This window comes from Cajanus cajan, chromosome 4 (assembly GCF_000230855.2).
Source record: "Cajanus cajan strain Asha chromosome 4, NIPB_CcT2T_4, whole genome shotgun sequence".
Lineage (NCBI taxonomy): Eukaryota > Viridiplantae > Streptophyta > Magnoliopsida > Fabales > Fabaceae > Cajanus > Cajanus cajan.
This window is the reverse complement of record NC_138520.1, coordinates 50,408,346-50,420,188: the sequence shown is the minus strand read 5'-3', so window position 1 is coordinate 50,420,188 and position 11,843 is coordinate 50,408,346.

Genomic DNA, 11,843 nt, shown 5'->3' with positions numbered 1-11,843 from the left:
GTTGATTACATAACATTTATATCAAAAGTTACTAGTTCAAATGATTTGATACCTATGTTTTTTAACCAATAATAAAGGTTTGATCTTAATTTGGATATAAAGTCACTGCTGAATGTATTTCTTTATCTTTATAGGGACAACCTGGAAAAAAAATAGTTATACATTCTTATCAAAGAAAAAAATCATAGTTCTTACAAATAAAATAACCTATATCTATATAATATACAAAAAGGTGAAGTTAGGCATGAAATACACATAGAAGGGGAGTTTGAATATTTGTGTGTGAGTACGAAGAAATTTTAAAAATCTTTTTGGCAGGAGTAATGTTCTTCGTCCAATGCACTTTTAAATACTAGACGATTATGCAGAATTCGCTTAACAGAAGGTCATTGCGTCTGAAGGATTTATCGTCTGCTGAGGAAAATGGTTTATAACAATAATAATTAAAGTTCTTGCATTTTCCTTTTTAAGATAGTTTCATTTAAGGATAAGCAGTAGATAAAACTTTCCAGTATAATATATTTGTTAAACAAAAATTGCGTCTTCGTCTGAAAAATGGTTTTAATGAAGAATAGACAGTAGACGAAGTTTTTAATATGATTTGTCAATTAAGAAAAGTTTGCATCTAAAATATAAATAAAACAATGCCATCATTTTTATACTGGTTCACTTAGATTGAGCTGCGTCCATTATCCTTCAACTGAAAGGTTCCACTAAATATGCAATTAAGTACAAAAGTATTGTCGACCACTTCTGGCCTGTTGACTTCACTCATCGATGCTAGTATCTTCTTACCAGCCTCTTTAGGCTAGCATTGAGTATTATGGACCACCCAGGTCAGAACCACTCCTGGTCCAAGTATTCTCGACCTTTCCAGGCCTTGAGTATTCTAAACCATCCCGGTCACGGCCACTCCTGGTCACGAGTATTCTCAACCACTCCTGGTTGGTTAGCTTCACTCACCACCTCTAGTATTCTCAAACCACTTCTAGTTCCCCAAGTATTCTCGACCACTCCTGACCCGCCAACTTCACTCACCAGCGCTAGTATATTCTTATCAGCCACTTCTAGCTAGTAGTGAGTATTATGGACCGTCCAGGTCAGAACCACTCCTAGTCCAAGTATTCTCGACCACTCCTGGCTCGCCAGCTTCACTCACCAACGCTAGTATTCTTTAATTAGCCTCTTCAGGCTCGTAGTGAGTATTCTTTGACAAGCCCTCCCGGGCTTCTACAAGTATTCTTTTCCTAGCCTTTTCAAGCTTTACATTTGATAGACATATAATCAAGTTTGAGTGTTTGGGTTGCTCTCACAGAGAGGATACATAGATGATCTACACTCTCTAAGGTTTCACTATCTTAGTCTTTACAATGACTGAGTGTTTAGTTTACTCTCATGGAGAGGATACATAAGTTGGCACACTCACTAAGGTTTTGTTCCTATTATACACATGTTTGGAACTCCTTAGTCTCCAGAGAGAAATATACTAAGGTACATTTGACTCTATATGCTCTGTCTTTGGCTTCGTTGCATCATGGGCTGGATATCACTCTTTTTCTCACTTGAACCATTTTGGGTCAAACAACCAACCTTTTAAGGTTTGATGTTGAGACCTATATACAGTCTTGTGAAATCTGCCCATTGCAAGTGTCCGTTGAAGCAGATATATTCATTCACGACTAGTTTGATCTTCTCATTTAATGTTTAGATTCTTGCATTAAATGTTGCTTCTTGTGATAGACCTTGCGTGAAGTACTCTTTGTCTTGATAGCAGCAGTGTCTAAGTTTAGCAGAGACCTAGGAACCTTTTTGTCCTTTTTTGGTCTTATAGCTGTGGAATTTTTTTTCTTGTCTGAAAAAGTAATGTACTTTTTCTGACACATGCATGCTTTTAGTTCTGCGCTTGATTTTCTCCTTTCTTCTTTTCTTCTCACAATTTCAATGACTTCGTGTGTTCTCTTGTGAGTGTGAATGATATTCAAATTTTCCTTTGAAAGTTGATTCCTTAGGTGATTGCATGACAATTTTCGTTTGCGTCTAGTAGTTTATATGTAGCTCAAATCTTGACCTTTGTCTGAGCATTTGTTATTAACGCATTGACTTTTCCTTTCATTTGGTCAACTTGTATATGGTCAGACTTTCAAATTATCTTTGACCAATCTTCGTCTGAGTCTTTATGTTTCGCTTTAGGTTGTGCTTGACGCGCTTTTGTCTTGTTCTTGATTTGACTTGTTGGATACTTGAGTTAGCCTTTCGTTTGTTCGTCTTGTATCGTCTGATGCATATGCTTGTTCTTCATTTTACCTGTTCTTATGTTTTTCTGAAATGCTAACACACTTGTTAGAGATAACCACATGTATTATATTTGTCTCACTGAAAACTTTGTTGGGAGTTTCTTCGTCTGACTTAACAAAAGGAACTCGAGATATTTGATCTCTCTCTCTTTGAATGAGATCTTAATTCCAACGATAGTTTCATTTTATATATTATAATTATAATCCCTCTTTTTCGCTATCCAGTCCCTCCACTATTGCAAACCCTTGTTAGATTCATGCATGATATACTTTGTAGTTATTGGGAAAATCCAAGTAATCTCTTTCGGATCTAGGAAAGAGGTCTCAGAGATCTTTTTTCCTTTTTGGAAGATACAGGAGCAGAACAATCAACCTATTGATATTGAAAACTTATATGATTCTTCTAATGTATCATTTTTTTTGGTCCAATGAAATTCATAGGTATAGGAAGGTCCTATCAAATAGAGATTGTGTATTTGTGGAATTGATTTATTTCTTTTACGATAGATAATTAAATTATAGAATGAATGTCTACCTATGCCTAGATCTTGGATAAATGAAAATTTTATTGACAATACCTTTTCAATTATAGCCAATATTTTATTATGAATAATTCCGACAAATTCGGGAGAAATAAAGGCATTCACTTATTACAGAGATGGAGGTGTGATTTGTGTGTGTGTGTGTATATATATATATATATATATAGAGAGAGAGGATGGTTATAATAATACCGGTGTAATTCTTACTAAGTATTACACCGCTTAATAACCTTATATTAAATGTGAATTTTGTAAATCTAACCATTAAATTAAAAGTTCTTTACTCTTAGATCATATATACAAAATTTTATATTAATCCAAAATGATTTGATACTTCATTCTTATAAAACAAAATTGACGTAATATATATATTTCAAAATATACTAAAATATGAACATTTTGATTATCTTCAAGTTCTTATTCAATTTTAACAAAATTTGATATATACATATAAAGTGATATGAACTTTCAATCTAATGGTTGGATTTACAAAATTCACATTTAGTATAAAGTTATTGAGCGGTGTAATACTTAGTAAAAGTTACACTGATGTTATTATAACCCTCCTCATATATATATATATATATATATATATATATATATATATATATATATATATATAACTGAAATCGGTAAAAAAAAAGAAAAAAAAAAAAGAAACATGCATGTTGAAGCTGAAATTTGTAAAAAAAAAACATAATTAATTCCTTCTGCTGTGTATCCTCTATTAATGCAACCTCATATGCTTGAATTTTAGGTTTCTAGTATAAAGCAAAAGGTTATACTTATGGGGTTGGGATAACCCTAACCTACTAGTATTAATAGGGAGCATGGGGAAAGAAGTTCTATGCTTGGGAATTGACAACACGAAAACTTTGTTTTGTATATATATCCTTCCATGTCTTATTGGTATTGAGACAAACAAGAATTGGTTGGGACAATAAGCATCCATCTCGTTCGTATTTTGGATACTTGTATAACCATCAAAGATTTTTGAAGTGAATAATTTCAAGAAACTAAGCAATGTTGAGGACAAAGAATTGTTGAAGTTACTATCTTTTTGTCCGGTACCAAGATACCTAATGTTAAGGAAGAATTTTTTATAGGAAGGTTGGCTAGAGATTTGTTATAAAAATACTAGTCTTAAGTTGATAATGAGAATACTAAAATATTTTTGGATTCTATGTATTTTTATCATTACATATATAAGGGAGGAGCCATATGAGATGAAAATTTCACATGCAATTTTGGAGTAGAGATTCTTTGAAGAGAATGACGATCGTAATGAATGTTAGCTCAATCTAAAGGAAATTATGTGGAAGTTTTATAGAATTATTATGAGGGTATGCGATTGGAAATTGATCCCTATGATCAAAGTTATATACTTTATAACATAGGCCTTATTCACACAAGTAAAGGAGAACATACAAAAGCTTTGGAATATTATTTTTGGGCGCTCGAACAATACCCATTCTTACCCTAAGCTTTTAATAATATGGCCATGATCTGTCATTATGTGCGACTTTCTCCGATGTAGAAAGAAAAACAAATGAACAAGCAAAAATACACAAATACTATATATATATATATATATATATATATATATATATAATAAATACTAGAAAAAAGGCCTTCTACATATACATATGTCACCAAAAACAACGATTTTTATTGGTTGTAACAAAGAAAGAAACTTCATAGAAGTCAAACAAAATATGAAGAAATAAATGCCTAGATACCTACTTTTTCTATGGATAAAAGATATAATTGATAAATGATGCATTGAAAAAGATCAATTAACATAGTTTTGAGTCGATACAATAAAAATTTCTTACTTATCTCTTGATAGAAAAGTAAGGAAGTCACTTATGTAACAAAATGGATCCTTTGATTTTTTAATAGAGGTGTAGTATCAAATCCCAAGGATAGAAAGCCTTTTTTTTATGAGAAAGAAAATACTTTTTTCAAGGTTCTATATAATCCAGATAGTTACTTTTCAGTAAATTATAATGAGGGTGTTAATTCAAATGTTTTCTTCCTTTTGCCTGAAGGTAGAAGAAAAGATAAAACTAAAAAAATATGAGATTCTTTGAAATTCTTTATTAGTCAAAATTCAAGTTTGAAACTCATGTTAATAACTATTTTTTTTCTTTTAGTTAAATTTAAAAAAAAAAAAGAATTGACTACCGAGTTGTATGAGTCAGGAAATTCTCAAGTACGGTTCTAAGGAAAAGAATTGACTCACCTATTCTGACCGAGGAGAATAGGCCATTCAACAAGGAGACTTAGAAGTTGCAGAATCTTGGCTTAATCAAGCCGCTGAATATTGGAAACAAGTTATAGCCCTTACCGTTGGTAATTATATTGAAGCACATAATTGGTTGAAAATCACGGGGCATTTTGAATAAAAACACTATTTATTTTTTTCTTCTTCTCTTTTTATTTTCTTAAATAATATATCTATATTTATCTATATGTAGATATAGATATATTTTAATTTATTATCATTTATTGTTTGTTGTCCCCATCAATCAAATAAAAAAATAATTTATGTGGGAATGACAAAACAATAAAAAAAACACTTTTTATTTTACTAACATAATATATAAAAAAATCAAATAAATGCATAAGAAATGAATGCAATTTCATACATGTAGGTTTAGTGAAATACATAAGATATAATTCAAATTATACCACATCACTTATTTTACTAGATCTTATGGAGCCTACTCATCCAAAATAAAAATCAAGTTTGATTATAGAAAAGATTCTCTTCAAATAAAACCAGCCTACCCTCTCCTCTATTGAAACCTTTGTTGGTGGTTAGAAAAAAGACACATTTAATTGTAAATTTAAATGTGGCAGATGAGTTAAAGTCATATATGTGCGTGGTCGAATCAATAGTTTAAGTCAAACACTCTCATAATTCATTTTTCTTCAAAGAGTTTCCTTCAATTATTCGTATATGTAAAAAAAAAAAAAAATTCAATTTTGTTAAGTTGAATGGAAATATCCAAATACATGTCTTATTCCTTTAAATAATCCCTATTTATAGCAATGAAATTTATTCCTCCCTAAAATCAAAAATGATTTTGATTACAAATATCTATGATCCATCTTCATCTTAAAGGACCTAAAATGCCTTACTTATGTATCATTGAAAAGTGTATTAACATAAATACAACAGTAGGAAGAGGTAATACAAAAATATGAAAATTGTAAAAATGAGTTAAGGTAGACTATCTCACACTAGAACTTTCGTGTAATAACTCTACCAAAGACGCAGGAGTGGCTTCGGGAATGCCTATTACAATTTTTACTGCCCAATAACCAATTTGGCCCTAAGGTAATAGATAACCAGTTACACTAAAAGATGTGGTTAATATAACCAAAATTACACTCATAACCCAAATTAATTTGCGAGGTTTTTTAAAACCACCTGTGAGATACACATGAAATATGTGTAGGATCATCGTTAAGCCCATTATGTTTGTCGACCACCAATGAACTAATCTTATTAACCAACCAAAGTTAGCCTCGGTCATTATATATTAAACAGAAACAAAAGCTTTAGTAACGGTCAAACGACAATAAAAGGTCATAGCAAATCTCATTGCTACTTGGACTAAAAAATAAGTGTAATTCCTCCTAAACAATAAAATATATTCACATGAGGAGGTATGTATTTACTAGTTATATCATCAACAATCGCTTAAATTTCAAGATGTTATTCAAATCAATCATAAACTTTATTGATATAGGTAAACCAATGGAACCCCCCTCCCCAAAGAACCATATATGAGAATTTCATCTTGTGCGGCTCAAACAAAAATACCCCAATATTGGTTGTAATGAAAACAAATATGTATAATAGAAAGTTTGAAACTTCTGTATTTAGTCTAATACTATGATTATAATTTAATTTTTTTTTATGATAAGAAAAAAATAGAAATACAAAAGCTACTCTTTGGGTTATAATGCCAAAATCTCAAGTTAGCTCACTCATCTTTATCTCGATCTTTTCAGGCCTCTTGAATATTCTATATATTTTATTTTTTATTTTTGTGTAATGTGATTTTTCTATTGTGTTCTTTATTATTATATTATTGAATTTTGATTATTGATAGGAATTCTCTTGTTAGAACCATATGAATCAATTTAAAAAACATCATATTCATACTATAACCACAATGATTCAAAAAAAAGAAACTTGAAATCGAAGTCCAAAAATTCCCTGAGTAAGAACCACTAGATCTAGGGATGGCAAAACGGTCCAGCCCGGCCCGTTTTGGCCCAGCCCGCCATTGGCCCGCCAAAAACGGGACGGGCCGGGCCGGCCCGCCAATGTAAAACGGGCTGGAGATGCTGGCCCGCCCCGCCTAAGATCGGGCTGGCGGGCTAGCGGGCTAGCGGGCTGGCCCGCTTACAAAAAATAAAAATGGAAAAAAATGGAAAAAAAATATTTTATGGTCAAATAAAAAAAAATTGCTACAAATAAATAAATATAACCATATGAAATTAAAAATGCATACATATTGTACATAATATATGTTCAACAAAAACAAATTACAAACTTAAAACAAAATCAAATAGAAATTAGTCCATTTACACCAAAATCAAAACCAAATTATAAACTTACAAATTATTTATAAACTAAATTTTTTGATAGTCCACAAAACAAGTTTAAATACAATTAATTAACTTTAAATTTTTATTTTAAGAATATTAGAAGCTCTCTTGAAAGAAGTTGTCTCTACTTTTTTCTTAATCATCTTCATCCCCATCTTCTACATCAAAATAAAATAAACATAAAAATAATTAAATTAAAAAAAAAATTATATGCTGGCCGACAGGTTGTGGCGGGCCGGCCCGTTATTTGGCCTGGCAGGTTGGCGGGCTTGGCGGGGCGGGCTTGACGGGTTGGCGGGTTGAAATAGTTGGCCCGGCCGCCAATTTTTGGCGGGCCAACGGGCCGGCCCGCGGGCCATGGCCCACTTTGCCATCCCTAACTGGATCATCACTTATTCAATGAATAAATATATTAAAAAAAAAATTCAAACAAACATTTGTTCTTTGATTAAAAAAAATAAAGTTAAAGCTCCAAAAACTTGGAAGGATGAAAATTTATTCCATTTATTTTTGAAACTCTTTGAAATGTTTTTTAAGTCCGGTTGCGAGGTTTAAATATTTAGTATAGGGATGAAAATATATCATACCTTACATAGAGGCCTATGGTCTAACCTTTTTAAAGCTTGGCCTAGCTTGACCTATTTAATAAAAAGGTCAAGTTTAAACTTAAACTTTTTTATTAAACAAGTCAGACTTAGGCTTATAAAAAAGTTTGTTAGGCTTGATAGGTCAACATATTTATTTATATAATATAAAACAATTAATATATATTATTAAAATATAAATAAACAAATAAATTTATAAAATAAAAATAAATTATCGATATTTAAAGTTTTTATACATTTTTTTATTATAAGTTTATAAGTTTACGACTTATGTATGAATGTACATCAATATACATGGCAATGCATGAATTGTCCCTTGAACAAAAGATAATTCAATTTTTCTCCTATATTTCTTTTAAAATTTAAATTTTAATAATATTGAATAAATTATATTTTAAAAGTAAGTTTGTTTACTTTTAAAAATTAAGTTTATTGACCTAATTAACATTAATAATTTAAATAGTTTTTAAATAGGCTAATAGGTTAAACCTAACTTTAAAAAGGCTAGGCCAGACTAGACATTAAAAAGGCCAGGCCAGACCAAAAATTAAAAAGGTCAGGCCAAACTTATAAAAAAGCTTATGATAGACAGCATATCAAGTTTAGGCTTTAATTTTGCAGAATAGACCAAACCTATATATTCAAAGTCTAGGCTAGCCTGACCTATTCTCATCCCTAGTATGAATCATAGTTCTAATATTTTTATAATCTATTTTCTAAAGATCGTGCTCTAAAGACTAGAAAAAATATTTGAGGGGATTAAACCATTTTTATCAAGATGACAAATCCTTTTTCTGTTCTGTATTATCAATAAGATCAATTAAAACAAGTCACACACTCATTCCAGAAATACATAAACAAATAAATTTGACGATCAAACTACCAAATAAAAATGGAATAAGCTAACAAACAATAAGAAACTTAAATGTTTGACTTTCCTTTCTATTGAAAAACAAATTACTTGATTCTTGTGAATCTAATTCATAGAAATTTTTTCCACTAAAATGGATGAATTATAAATCCCCAAAATAATAGATAGAAATATTGCAAATATAGCCATTACAACACCCATCAAAGGAGTAGTTCCCCACCCTAGAGCTACTTTACCACACTTTGAATTTAATGGTTTCAATAAATCCCTTACAATAGTTTGTCTTGGACCAGATCTAGAATTATCCTCAACGATTTGAGTAGACATAAATACTATTTATTATTCATTGAGATCTGTTGACTTTGTATATTATTTCGCTGTAAAGATAATGATCTATTGTGATCTTGAAACTTTAGAACTATAATAATGGAAACAACAACCCTAATTGCCATCTCTATCTACTTTACTTGTAAGTTTTACTAGGTAAGCCTTACTGCTTTTGGGCAACCCTCTCAACAATTAAGAGATCCATTCGAAGAACATTGGGACTAGTTGAAGAAATGATCCCTCTATATATAAAGGGCTCATTACTTCAATTAGGATAATAAAGAATTATTTCGTTTTTCATTGGAACTTTAAGGGGATCTCTAAAAAGGTTAGTGAAAAATATAATTCCTAAAGTTGAGACTAAGAAGAATGTATAGATCAATGCTTCCATATATTTGATTGTGATTTTCAATTATAACTTTCTACCTATTTGTTGGGGCTCATTCCCCCTCCCCCCTAAAAAAAAAGAACAAATACAATGATTTAAATCAAGATTTTTCTAGTTATATAGATGTGAAACTCAAAATTATAACAAAAAAAGTAGAAAAGGAACAAAAATAGTTCTATTAGACTGCCTACCTGCTTGTAGTTGGATATTCAAGTTTTTGGAATGCTCTAAATTCTACTTGAGCGTCTAAATTTGGGTTGATACTAGGAAAAACATCTTTGAAAGAAGTTCTAGCACCATGCGAAATATGCCCAAAAAAGAATAGTAGAGCAAATGACACATGTCCAAAAGTAAACCAACCCCTTGGTTTGCTACGAAAAAAACCATTTGATTTCTTCAATTTGCTCTCCATTTCTAAGTTCTTAGCCTTTGTAGTAGCTTCATCGATATTACCTACTAAATAAAAGGCTTGTTCAGGAAGACCGTCTAATTCTCTAGAAAGAATCAATTTAAACCCTCTATTTGTTTATGCTAGACCAACATATTTTCCTGATAAACCTATAAAAACTTCTACTATGAAAAAAGGTTGTGATAAGAAATGCTCAATTTTTCATGCTCTTGCTACAATTAAGCGATCTTTTTCAGATAATTTCTCCAAGCCAAGAATAATGATAACGTCCTGAAGTTCTTTGTAATGTTGTAAAGTTTGTTTAACTAACTCTTTGTGTAGTCTCACAATGTTCTTCACAACAATCTGAGGTTGGAGCATAGTTGTCGTTGAATCTAAAGGATCTATTGATGGATAGATACCTTTGGCCGCTAATCTTCTTGATAGTACATTAGTAACATCTAAATATGAAAATGTTGTAGCAAGGGCATAATTAGTTAAATCTTTTGTGGGTACATAAACTACTTGAATAGAAGTTATGGACCCTTTCTTTGATAAAAGTAATTCTTTCTTGTAAAGAACTTATTTCAGTACTAAGAGTGGGTTTATAACCCACAACAGAAGGTGTTCTTATTTATTAATAGGCTTTTTGGTTCACATGTCCTATTGCGGCAAATGCTTATCAAAAAGCACTTGTAACTAATCATGTAGGGGATTTTGGGTTATTATTGGGAATTTTAGGTTTTATTGAATAATGGGTAGTTTGGAATTTTGGGATTTATTTCAAATAATAAATAACTTGATTTATAAAAATAAATTTAATATTTTTTCTCTTACTTTGTTTGCCCTCTTGCTATTTTGTGGCTCAGTCGCTAAATCCATTCAATTTCCTCTTCATGTATGGCTACGAGATGCTATTGGAAGGGCCTACTCCTATTTCTTCCCTTATACACATTGCTACTATGGTAGTGGTGTGAATATTTCTTGTTTCTTGGCTTATTCCTCTTTTCATAGTTCTACCCATAATAATGAATGAAATAACTTTTATCGGTATGATAGTAGTATTGGGAGTGACTTTAGCTATTGCACAAAAAGATATTAAGAAAAACTTGGTCAATTCCACAGTGTCTAAATTGGGTTATATGATGTTAGCTCTAGGTATGGGATCTTATCGAGCCATTTTATTTCATTTGATTACTCATTCTTATTCAAAAGCATTGTTCTGAGGATCTAGATCCATTATTCATTCAATGGAAGCTTTTGTTGGCTATTCTCCAGATAAAAGTCAAAATAAGTTTCTATGGTCAATTTAACAAAACATCTACCAATTACAAAAACTTTTTTTTTAATGTGTATACTTTCTCTATGGTATTCCACCTTTTGCTTTTCTTTTTTTTGGTCTAAAGATGAGATACTTAATGATAGTTGGTCATATTCACCAATTTTTGCAATAATAGCTTGTTCCACAACAGGATTAATTACATTTTAGATGTTTTGGATTTATTTACTAGTTTTTAAGGATATTTAAATGTTCATTTCTAAATTTCAATTGAAAAAAAAAAGTTCATTCTATTCAATATCTTTATGAGAGAAAAAAGAAGTAAAATATATATTAAAGAACAATTTTTTTTTCTTAGCTTTATAAAGAATAAATAATAATGAAATCATTGTTTTTATTATCTAAAAGATATATCCACATTGAATTAATCAAAATATAAAAAATATAACACTTTTTTTTTATATTACCATTTCGGTACTAAAAATTGCGTGTGTATATCCTCATAGTTATCGTTTGGAGG